The 12,695-nt window shown below is 41.4% G+C and overlaps 1 protein-coding gene across 3 annotated transcripts in view; it reads right to left on the bottom strand.

Annotated features, from left to right (window-relative positions):
* The window catches only part of CACNB4 (calcium voltage-gated channel auxiliary subunit beta 4), a 266,889-nt gene that overhangs the window by 135,890 nt on the left and 118,304 nt on the right, over positions 1-12,695 (bottom strand). The gene's annotated exons all lie outside the window — the stretch shown is intronic.

Genomic DNA, 12,695 nt, shown 5'->3' with positions numbered 1-12,695 from the left:
AGTCAGTGGGAGCCCCAACAGAGTCCAGAGTGAGGGGAGAGAATGAGTTTAGGGTATTAATCCCCTAGCTTCCTCCCCGTGGGATGCCCTCAGGCTGGCTGCAACCCTCCACAGGCAAAGCTGCATCCTTCTCGAGGTAGCCTTCTTGACAGGACTCAGTCCTCCTAGGTTTCCATAACCACGCCTTTTTCTGGTCCTATTAAGCCTAAGGGTGCTTAGACCTCGTGCTTCCCTTACACCCTACCAACACCTTTTCAACTTATTAAACCCTCTCAAATTGTCCTAATTTGAGGATGCTATCTGTTTTTTGTAGAGATTCTGATTGATACAAGGACCTCTCGCCCCCCCTACTCAGAACGTGTCGTTTCCTTTTACCTTTGACAAATATTGCTATCCATTTTTACCTTTTAAAAATATCACTACTGAATCATGCAAATGTTTTCCTGGATTGGAAGCTCATGGAGGTGAACTGAAAATACGAAAGAATAAAAATGGAACTTTGGTCACTCTTGGCTAGGGCCAAATGTAGCATCGACATGCAAATGTCATCAAGACCTGCATACAAATAATGAAGACGCCGACATTTTCCTAAAACACAAAACCTCTTTCTGACATTCTCTAACACTGAGTTTTTAATGTTCGTTTAAGTTTTATGGATGCACTATCATTTTAATCTGTCAAGGACTGGGGATTTCAAATCGTATCAGAAAGCAATAGCAAACAAAAAAGCTTGAAAGAAATTGCAACTTTAATCTGGATTCCAAGTTAGATAAAGGTCTCACCATTTGCGTCAGAGAGCAATCTAGTCTCTATCTTGGATATTCTCCCAACTCCCAACTGCTTTGTTAGCTGTCAAGCAAGCACCATACAAAATAATTTGCTTATATCACCCTTCAGTGGTTTACTCCAATTTTTTATCTTATTAACCCTGGTATTCAGCACTGTAAAAAGAACACTGCTCTAGAAAGAGATGTGAGGAGGTTCTAGGGCCAGTTCCACCACAAATTGGGTCATTCTGCACAAGTTGCCTCACCGCTTTTGAACCTCAGTTTTTTCATTTATGAAATGAAGTGTGGGGGCGGGGGGCGTGGATGCAACTTCTCAAATCTTTGTTTTTTAAAATAACATTACAACAGAGAGTAAATAAATTCTTCTTATGGAACCTGGAAGCCTCAGCCTAACGCTGCTTCCCTTGATCGAGAAAGTTCTTTGAAGTCTTATATTTCACAATAAAAATTTGAGCTAATTTGGTTTATTCTCAATGAAAAAAGAATGTTTATATTTATTTTAATATAAAAATGTTTTACAATACTCACCAATATCTATAAATCTTAAAATGTACTAACCCAGCAATTTCACTTCTAGGAAACTATTTTGGGGAAATGCTCTATGTATATGCAAAGATTCATATGTAAGAATATTAACCATAACATTTATCTGCAGGATTGAAAATGGGGAATATTCTAAATCTATCAATGGGCTAAATTCATTATGATAAATCCACCCTACACAGTCATTATGTCATTCAGTTATTAAAAAGAATAAATTGTTAGGGAAAAACACCCATGGTACATTTTTAGGTAAAGAAAGCCAAGTCACAGAATAATATTTATGATGATCTCATTTATATTTTTTAAAATTACAAATAGCATATATGTGCTTGTAAGTATGTTTTTCTAAATATCCATGTCTATCAATGTATAGAAAAAAGGTCTGCATGGATACCCACTGAATTGCTAAGAACAGCTACCTTTGAGGAAGGGACTAGGTTGGGAGATAGTCAAGGAAGACAAATTTTTCACACTATATGGTTTTTTACTGCTTAAATATTTTTTCCTAAATACCTCATTTCACTGAATTTAAGATAACAATGATTTTAAGACTCAACCTCAGATTACGTATCACTAGGGGAAAAAGCTACCAATAAAACTATGAGATACCATTAATTTTAAGATGTAGCCCAATTTTAGATGTATCAAAATGTGTGTGTGAGGGGGTAGATGCCTCAGGGTCAATAAAATACACTGTATGACCTCAGAAATTGTTACAATATAGAAGAAAACTAACATTGGGACTCTAGAAAGACACATCATATCTTACGTACCAAATATTTGGTTTTTAGTTAGCTAATAATTAAATGTGACTATCAAGGATCTTTTCTTTGTAAAATCAAGTATCAACATAGCATTTTCGGACCTGTGTGGTTTTAATTCTTACTCTATTCTGCAGCATCTTCGCACTTCACAGCAGGCCCTGTGCATCGTGATAACTAGGAAATGTTCTGCGCTTCCCTACCTTACCAATTTCACCTACATAATAGAAATATATAACTCCATCCCTATATTCTAAGCAACAACAACATGATCAAACGTGAGATTATTTGAAAGTCTAATAATAAATTCTTAATTCTACCTCTTGGATCAGTAGAGCCATTGAATCAAATAAACCCCAAGACATTAATCTCTGGAACGTCATTCAAAATTAAATATTAAGCTATCAATAATGACTCTTTGGAAATAAACTGGGGAACTAATTTGTTTACTCACTAACTATTTTAGCATGATGGTCATCACATTTTTCTAGCTTGTTGATAAATATTTGCCTCCAACTCTTACTTCATTCAAACACTAAGAGAATATCTGATTTGTGGCTGAAGTAAACATTCTTTACTTTTTCATCCTGGTGGCCTTTCACTTTATCATAGAGGAAAATCAAACAGATCAGGCACATCACTCCTTTTAAAAGTAATGAATGACTTTATAAAAAATAATGAATATCTCCGAGAATTTATTCCATTCCTGGGGTTTTCCTATTGACTGATTATTGTTTTCAGTACACCCCAAAGGAAAATAATGCTGAGCTGAAGAAAAGTTTGTAAAGCAAGAAAACACCAAACAATAAACATTCTTGATGATTAAACATCACAACCATCACAAAACAATTATTTAAACTTTTTTTGTCAATACTTTCCTAGTGTACAACTAAGAAGGAAAGACAGGGATCATCTAAAGAAGAAATACCTCTCCTCAATCGTCAATAAGAATTAGGAGAAGCTTACTTCTCAGAAAGCTTTTGCCTTTGATTTTTTTTTTCTTAGAGATGAGACTCAAATGTTTCCACCTCAAATCGCTGTGGTCTAGAAGTGCACTGTGGGTATTGGTAAGCAAAGGAACAATAGGAAAAGCATCCTTTTTTGGCTTCTAGAGTTAAAAATCTAAGATTAAAAAAAAAAATCTTCCTTTTCAAACATCTAGTCCTTTCAAAGATGGGTGTCACACACACCTTCTTCCTTCAAAGATTCTGAAAAAGACTCAAGGTCCAAATCCTGACCCCCTTGTCAGCATACATAAAACACCATGGTAATTGATCATTTCAAAAATCAAATGGCATATAGTGGCATTTGTACCCCAACTGAAGAAATTGCTTATCAAAAAGAACAAAGAACAAAATTTTGGATTTGAAGAAACCTTGGAAATTACCTAGTCAAACCTCTTTGTGGCCGCGCAGGCCCAGCGGCCACGGCTCACGGGCCCAGCCACTCCATGACACGTGGGATCCTCCCGGACCGGGGCACGAACCCGCGTCCCCTGTATCGGCAGGCGGACTCCCAACCACTGTGCCACCAGGGAAGCCCAAACCTCTTTGTTTTATAGGAGGAAATATTAAGGATTAGAGGGATTACATGACTTGCTCAAGGCCACTGCTAGTAAGTGGCAAAGACCAAAACCTCCAACTCCCAGCAATTACGCACTACCACCCCCTCTTCTGAAAACAGAACAAACCAATCAACCAATCATAAGGCCTTAGGAGATTAGTGCATATTTTTACCTGTCAACTACTATAATATTTTTGGAAATCACTGTCAAAAGCCATGCAAGTACTCTGAAAATAAACCACAGGATTTGGTGGGAATATTAAAACCTGCCAAGGAAGGAGTATGTTTAGTTCCCAAAAGCATAAGTATATTCATTATATGTATAATAATAATAGCAGAAAACACTTACAGTATATGTGGTTTTTTTTTTTTTTTTTTTTGGTACGCGGGTCTCTCACTGCTGCGGCCTCTCCCATTGCGGAGCACAGGCTCTGGACGCGCAGGCTCAGCGGCCATGGCTCACGGGCCCAGCCGCTCCGTGGCATGTGGGATCTTCCCGGACCAGGGCACGAACCCACGTCCCCTGCGTCGGCAGGCGGACTCTCAACCACTGCGCCACCAGGGAAGCCCTGAGTTTCTGTTTTTAATCACAACACTAGTACACCACATACACGTTTCATAATACAAAACACAAAAAGTAAACGACATTTTCCCAGCTCATAGCCATGTTCAGTAGAAGATAATTTTTTTAAGTTTTATGGAGGTTAAAAATGATTGAGAGATACTTTTAATTAAAATCTTATCACTCACTGAACTTTTCAACAAATCTGCTAATAGAATAATAACACTGGAGGTCAGATTCTTTTTCCTATATGATGCTAGAGCTAAGAAGAAGAGAGGGATTACAGAATAATAGGAACAAAAAAGGCAAAATAAGAGGACTAAGTTATTCACAAACTACACAATCAAGCTCCTGAATAACTGGCAGCTGCCAGTATTCATGTTAAGATGTACTATCTTAGATCAATTCCCTTGAATGAAAAAGGAATGAAAGCAAATTCAAACATCCTGTTTTAAATGTGAGACTTTTCAATATTTCTGAGAACAGATGCAAAAGAAAAAAATAGGATATAGGAAGTACTGATACTGTGGCACCATTTAAGAGCGAGAAAAGTATTTATTGCTCAAACCACATATTTATGCTATAAAAGAATACATAAATGTATAGTGAGAACAAGGATTGTTCTATTTAGATCTTTAAAACTGCCATGTGAGCTATCTGGGTCACCTTCCTTTTGTCTGGGCTGCACAGTTTTATCAGAGACTCTTCCAAGTCCTAAAAAGTTCAAAGTCCAAGGTATAAAAATCTACAGCTCCCAATCGGCTTCCCATTATTTTATGTGAACTCTCCTGAGTTTACACACTACTAGTGCTCCATCCTCCATAAGTAAGATCCCAGGCACCTGCTCCATGGGGCCTCACCTTGGTTAGCAGTGTAACAGTTGCTGCGTTTACTGTCTGCGCGGCCCGATGCAAACACATTACAGGCACCTAAGTCAGCCTGATTTAGATCAGCATACAGAGTCTCTATCTATGCAGCTTTCTTGGTGCAATTTTTAACTTAGCTTCATGGAAATCTGAGCTCATGACTTGATGATTATTGTAAAGGACCAGTGGGAGAGGGAAGAAAAAGAATACAACTTAACGCATTCAGTTATGTCTCCTGTCCTCCTTGGGTGGCTTAGTTTACCTAGGTAAGGGATGTTTAAGGCAGATGGTGAACTGAATGATGAGAACTGTCCATACAGAAAGAAGATCCAAGCTGAACTCTGATGGAAAGGGAAGGGCTAAGGCAACGGGATGCCTCCTCACCTTCACCCTAAAAGCATGTTTTTTTCATCATTATTGCAGACCTTCCTACAGAACATCTTACACCACAGAATAATGTAATGTTCACTGTGTACACATAGAGTCAGAAGACCACATTCTAAAGTCCTGATGGACTCATCATAATCGAATAGGAAGCAGAACACCAGCAGGAAAGGAGATACAGAAGCCCCTGAGGAAAGTTGGGGGTCGATCCTAATGCTTCCCTGTCGCTCGAAAATGCAAAGTACCAAGAAAGAGGCAAGACTGATGACCTTGGAGAGGCAAATTCATGGGTTCTGACCAGATTTAAGGGATTTCTCTCTTTAGCTCCACGACAATTATATCTAGAAATCATTTCAGTATATACTGCTAAGAACTGATTGACTGAAGAGAAGGTTCTGTTCACCACTTACTTAACAGACTCGGGACAAACACCAAAATTGCTCAACTGAGTAAAACAAGTTGATTTTCTTAGTCAAATTTATTACACATAAGCAGCATTTGGTTTTCCTCTCTGGCCAGTGATGGATTCTTTCATAGAACAGGCCTGACTCTCTAGAAATAGGCCAGAAAGACTTTTTAACCCCAGAAGGGATCTTCTGATATACCAAACCATAAAGACCTCTGGTCTAAACATTTCCAAAAGAAATCTAAGCCTTAATATCCCTAGAGTGTTTTTCCAAAGGTCTCTAAACACACAAAGCCTTCTGTTTGAAATTTATCCCCCTTCCTAACAAGCACAAGGACATACCTTCATATTTAATAACTCTATTATAATCTTTAAAGTAGCAATCATTTATTCTCTTGGGGATGTGTTGCTTTTCAACCCTCTTGGGTATCTTTATGTCAAAAGCAGTTAGTTTTCCTTCTCCAAAAGTTCTATGGCAGAAATCTCCCACTTAGCATTAATCATCAATTAGCAAAGCATGGATCATATCTATACGTGAACATCCATGAATGTACGAGGGTGTACAGTGTGTGTACACCTATGGGTACACAGACATTTAGGCAAACACACATAGTTACACAGCTTATAGAAAATGAATAGTTTAAATAATTAACATATAGTTATCCTTATAATATGTAAGTAGATGTAAATTTACATACATGCTTTAATATATACGTACACATTAGATTTTGTAAAATTTACCTTCACTTTAAGAGTTCTAATAGTGTTAATAAATATACTATGGCTCCTTTCTGTGTCTGAAAACACTTAAAAGAATATATTTCCCTCCCTAGTAAATGCCTTGGATTATGATCTGATCATCTTTCTTATTGAAAAAGGTCAGGTCCCTACCTCTACATTCAGATTTAAGCATTTGGAAAAGGAACAAATTGTGTCAGAAAAATCAGCTATTAATTTAATGTGCAGTTAAGCCTGGCTTCCCTTTACAAAATACTCTTAAGAATCTGTATTTCATTTAAAATGCTCAAAATTCCAGAAGGTCCACGTAGGAACTTGAAATTTTGCAAAGTGTCTCCTGCACAGGCCAGTCTAGTCCTCACGTGCTCAATATCTTATCAGGTGAGAACAAGACTTCACAGAATGCAATACACAGTAGCAGGTTTAGAATGACATACATACATGTACAACGACGGTCTGAAAGGATACACAATAATATGTTAACAGCAATCATCTCTGGGTGGATTTTAGGTAACTTTTTCTACTTATGTGCTTCTTCCATTTATCCCTATAAGAACATCCCTCATACTGTTTGTTTAATACCCCTGCTGAGTGAAAAAAATCTGTCCTTATAGTGATTTCACAAACGTCAAAATATGCAATGAATCCATTTATAAGATGTGTATACCAAGGAGCAGATCTATCAAAATCAATTGTGCATCAGATAAAAAACAGATAGTGTACATTGGGGGCTCAGCCAGTGAAAAGTATCTTGGCCATCAAGAGCTCCCTGAAGACCCAGTGGGGGCCGGGAAGGTGGAATGGGGCAACCCTCCCACAGAAGACAACATAGTCACAGTCTCTGCATGATGGAAGTAACTGACCTGGGCTGGGTGTGGACCCACTTAGGAGCACACACTCCATTATCCACGTCAAGGCAACAAAAGGAGTGATGTGACATTCTGTGTGAAACCTCCGACTCCTGTGCGGGGCCTTGCTATGGGACACCAAAAGGTCTTTTGTACTTCCTTGCAAATCTAAATGATGCTGACACTTAACTACCCTCCTAGAAACCAGAGCAGAAGTTAACGGACTTGTCCAAAAAGGCTCCAAAGGACTCGAGTCTAAAATGCCCGGACTTGAATGTATCGCAGCATGGCTCCTGTTCCCCTCTCCCTGTATATACACAGTACGTGAAACACAGAGGTTACGAGCAAAAATCTAGGGTACCCGGAGTAGACTGTCTACCTCTGGACTAGATTCTTATAAAAAGGCCTCGCATCACAGTACCAAAATCTCTCTCATACTACGGGGAGGTGCAGTGCTAACAGTGTACAATAACACTTCGTTCTTATTCAGAATAAAATATCTGTCCCCAGGCGAGATGATCTTATTACAGGCTGACTGTGTGAACACACTGAATAGAATCACTTATGACAGGTAAAACCCCGCACACCCCACGAAGACATTTTCAACAGCACAGAGCGGTGGGACACATGTGGGTGGCTTCCCCAGCCCCCCAAAGGAAGTGCTGTACTCAGCTTTTAGTGACTGTGTATTCTCGGACTGCAGCTGGGCGTCTGAGAAAAGCCTCTCCACACCTATCCACCAGACCTGTTCCGAGAGCTTAGCTTCGATCTGGGCAAACCCCACACTTACAGCCATATATGCATTGGCATTGAGAAAGACTGCGGAGGATGTGGCTCTCCAGGTGTGGCTTTATTTTTCACTTCACCGGGTCAGCTATTTAGGCCTAGTCTTCTCCATTGGCTTGAAGCTTTGTTCACACCATCTTGGGTAACACATCACATTATTCTTCCTTATAAAAACAAATAAACTCAAATGAGCATTCAGAGACAGTTCACCCCTCCGAACACCTCTGCCTTCCCCTCTGATTTATGGGACACCCTTCCGATCCCACCCATGAGAAAGCCTCCCCTACTCTCTTTCAACTAAGGATGGGCCAGGTGCCTTTCTTCCTTCCTCAAGTTTCCCACCTGCCTTGCCTCTGCAGACGTGCACAGCCTTGAGGATCTCAGCCTGCTGGCCGCCACTGAGTCACTGGGAGCAGAGCACTGCAGTACCTAGCACTACCCGCCATCAACTACTGCCACGGACTCAAATCACTGCACTCGGTACTTGCCACCCCACCCAAAAGCTTGGCCGTCCTGGGAGGCTGGACCAGGAGGGGAAAAACATGTTTTTATACTTGTATGGCTCCCCTCTGAACCACTGCATCTGAAATGTACACAGTTCTGGAGAACAAGGTGCTGGATACATTCATTCCTAGCCAACTCTGGTCAGAGCAGCCGGTGTCACACATCACCGGGTTATTCTGCAATAAGTCCAATCCCCTTAAGTTTAAAACCAAGGGTCGAAAAGTTGCAATTCAATGAGGCATCACATGTTTCATAACTGAGTGTGGAGAGAAGGGGTAGGAGAAATAATCAGACCTCCCGAAGAACCAAGCCGGGGAAGCAGTTCACTCAACTCCTGTACTTGCCGTTTGCATCCTCCCATCCCACTTGCCAACGTGGACCTTCTCTATCTCAGCCACCGCCGTTTCCAACTACAGTCCCTTGCAGTAAACTGACAGGTTGGTAATTTACGAGCACGCTGGGCAACACCAGAGAGACTTTGCAGAAACAGAGTTGGAGTGAGAGCTCACACGCAGACAGGCAGGAAAATGGGATGCCTCATCAGAACAGAGGGTTTCTATCTTTCAGGGCTAGCACATCATTTGATACATACGTCTGCACTGACGTATAGCATAGGGGTTTTTTTTTCTGTTATAATCTGTTTGTTTGGTGGTTTAGCCAGAGAATCTTATATAACACATTCCTGTTTCAAATGTAGCAACATGTATGGCATTGCACTCATCGAAAATTCAGGCTCCGCACAGCAGGTCCCATTCCCATCCCGAATCATTTTACCTTGCAAGGTTTCTATATAATTGATGAAAAACATCAAGAACCACCACTAGCAATAGTAAAAGAAAGATTCAGTCATCAGCTTTACCCTGGATTCAAAAGCTAGCATTCAGATGGTATGATTTTAGGGATTTCTCAAAACCACCTTCATCCTGATTTTAATACATTATATGAGCCTGACCTGTGGAGGGAAGGGAGTCCAGTTTTCTAAGCCAAAACACAAGTGAGCCTACTCCGGGCTTCCAGGGTAGAGTACAGGGACATACTTCCTGCCTCTGCACTGGGGTGTTATATGACCACAACCTTTGATTTCCTTAACAAAGAAGCAGGAGATCTGCACTGCTTGTTTGGCCAGAAAGCACATAATACAGCTACAGCTGAGGAACTTCCTTCACCCTAGCTCAATACAATGTGTATTATATAATGAATGAGCCTCTTCTGTGAACCCTGCTATTGGAAAACATAGGCACTTTCTGCATAGTTTAAGCCGGTCTGCAAGGAGCAGTTATCCCTTGTCAGATCAAACGCGGACCAAGTATTGTATAAATCCAGGCAGACTACACCCTTAGATCCCTCAGCTATCACCCTAATTAATTTGTTTTTTGCTTGACAAGACATTATATAATAAAGAATTATTTCAGTTAACTCTAAACTATACAGAGAACATTTACACAGCAGCCAGCAAGCACCCGAATGATGTTGGCTTTCAGCTCCATGTTCCCTGCGTTGCCTAAGAAATAGGTGGGGGGGGTGTTGTTAATGGGAGGAAGAAGAGAAGGGGAGAGGAAATCAGCTATCTGTGAAAATACTTACAGCCTCCGAGTCTTCAATTCCATGCAGGTACAAATTGTCATACATGGAGGTCTGATAATCCAGAGCACCTCTATCAAGGCGAAAACAAAACTGCTACAGAAGCCACAGCTAGAGGTAAAGACAGAAAAGGCCTGTTTGGAAGAATTGCGCCTGCCTTATCAATTGCTGTGAATTTACCAGGCAAGATGCTATTCATTCACATCGCACAGGGTGAGGTTATCCCCAGAGGCGGTCCAGAGCTGGCATTTTATCTGCCTTCCCAAACAGAGCATAAAAAAGCAGAACCCTTCCTCAACCACAGACTGGTGACTGAGCTAGGAAAGCAGCCTCTGATTGGCTCAGCTCCCCTGCTTCAGTCAGCTGAAGAGTGTTTCCTCGGTGAGTGGAGGGCCGCTCGGAGCACCCTACCAAGCAGACAGCTGCTTCCTGTTTCGTCTGGATCATATAGTTCTGCAGCAAACACTTATCAACATCTAAAAGGCTGCTTGGTATGTTGGGAAAGGCGGGCGATTGAATACTCTAAACACAACTGCTCATCTTCTTAATGAAACACACACAATTGGAGGGGGATGGGGAGCAACAGAGAAATTTTTTTTCAGAGAATATTGTGTAAAGACAGGTGAACAGATACTCATCTCTATCTAACACCTGTACTTAACAGATGCAACTGAAGTCAAACAGGCAATAAGTCATTTAAATTTTTTTTAAAAACCAAGATAAAAGAAAAACAATAAGCAGATGGTAAGATTTCTTGTGGGAATTTCTACTGTAAAAGAATTTCTACTGTGGGGCTTCCCTGGTGGCGCAGTGGTTGGGAGTCCGCCTGCCGGTCCAGGGGACACGGGTTTGTGCCCCGGTCCGGGAGGATCCCACATGCCGCGGAGCGGCTGGGCCCGTGAGCCATGGCCGCTGAGCCTACGCGTCCGGAGCCTGTGCTCCACGACGGGAGAGGCCGCAACAGTGAGAGGGCCGCGTACCGCAAAAAAAAAAAAAAAAAAAAAAAGAATTTCTACTGTGAAAGTTTTCGATATTCTCACCGAAATCTCTCTGCCTCACTGACAAGAAGGTACCTCTGTGACTCAACTAGTGAAGTTTGAAAACGAAGCCAAAAACTCTCAAAAGCCTTTATGTAGATGCAAAATTGTCCATTATCTTTTTAGCTTGATTTTTTAATCGCCTTTAAGCGACAGCCAACGTTTTAGCTTGAATCCCCTTTTCCCCAGCGCTTAGACCTTTAATATTCCTAAAGCAGCATTGATCTTTTTCCAAAAACCCAATCAGAAAAGTCCCACTGCCTTCCCAGTTCCCATGACACCACAGCTCGGTTTCACCTAGGACAGGTCCCACACTGGAGCATACCTAGACACTTGCAGCTTCCTGGTCAACCAATAAGGTACTGCAGCTTTGAAACAGAAGAGATTTATAGCTCACTGTAAAAGAAGCCAGCTAAATTTGGAAAAAAAAGAAGTTGGTGAGGAGCAACGAACATAATCTAGAGAAGCTGCATGACTCACGGGGGTAAAACAATGACCCAGAAACTCAGAGGCTGAGCCCAGCTTCCTCACTAATTGGTCGGATGACTCTGGACCAGTCGCCACTTCTGTGGGCTTCAGTTTCCTCACCTGCCAAATTGAGGTAAGAAATAACCCAGAGAAAGGACTCTGCAAATCTAAAGCGTAACATAAACACTTATCAATGACAACCCTGCTTGGTCAGCTGGAAGGCACTGGCTGCAGTTCCTGGGAACTCAGCACAGGAGTAACTGTCTGGCCCTGGACCCAGGAAATGAGGCCCGTATCTCTGAAAAGCCAGTATCTCTGAAAAGCGTAACTCTTAAAGGAACAAATCTGAGTCACAAAGAACAACACGAGAGCTACAACTGCTGAGCCGAGCACAGTTCGCCCAGGTCTGCACTGACCCACTAAGGTCTTCCAGTCACAGCTGCACACTTTGGGAACAGCATCAATCCTTTCACATATAAAAGATGCCAAAGGGACTCACCTGTCCTTCAGAGCCTGAAAATGGTAGGGTTCATACAGGAGGTCATCTGTGCCACCAGGAGGATGGCAGAAGAGGATGGGTACAGTTGGCAGGATTTCATAGAAACGGACCCAGTGCCAGCCCGACCTGTTGACGACTGTGTGTCCTGGAGCAAGTCATTTCCCAGGCTAACCTCAGCTCTCTCCTCCATCAAGCAAGAGGACTGGGCCAAAAGATTTCTAAGCTCAAATTCCTGTATCAGATTCTGTTATTTTAATTAACTCTCTAACTACAGCCATGTGATATTTTAGGCAGAATCAACAGAAAATCAAGGCAAGAGGGTCTTTTTTCTCCTTAGATTTTCCAGATCATTTCCTTATTT

This window comes from Lagenorhynchus albirostris, chromosome 6 (assembly GCF_949774975.1).
Source record: "Lagenorhynchus albirostris chromosome 6, mLagAlb1.1, whole genome shotgun sequence".
In the NCBI taxonomy this organism is placed as follows: domain Eukaryota; kingdom Metazoa; phylum Chordata; class Mammalia; order Artiodactyla; family Delphinidae; genus Lagenorhynchus; species Lagenorhynchus albirostris.
Note: the sequence above shows the minus strand (reverse complement) of the source record. Positions and strands in the feature narration are given on the sequence as shown.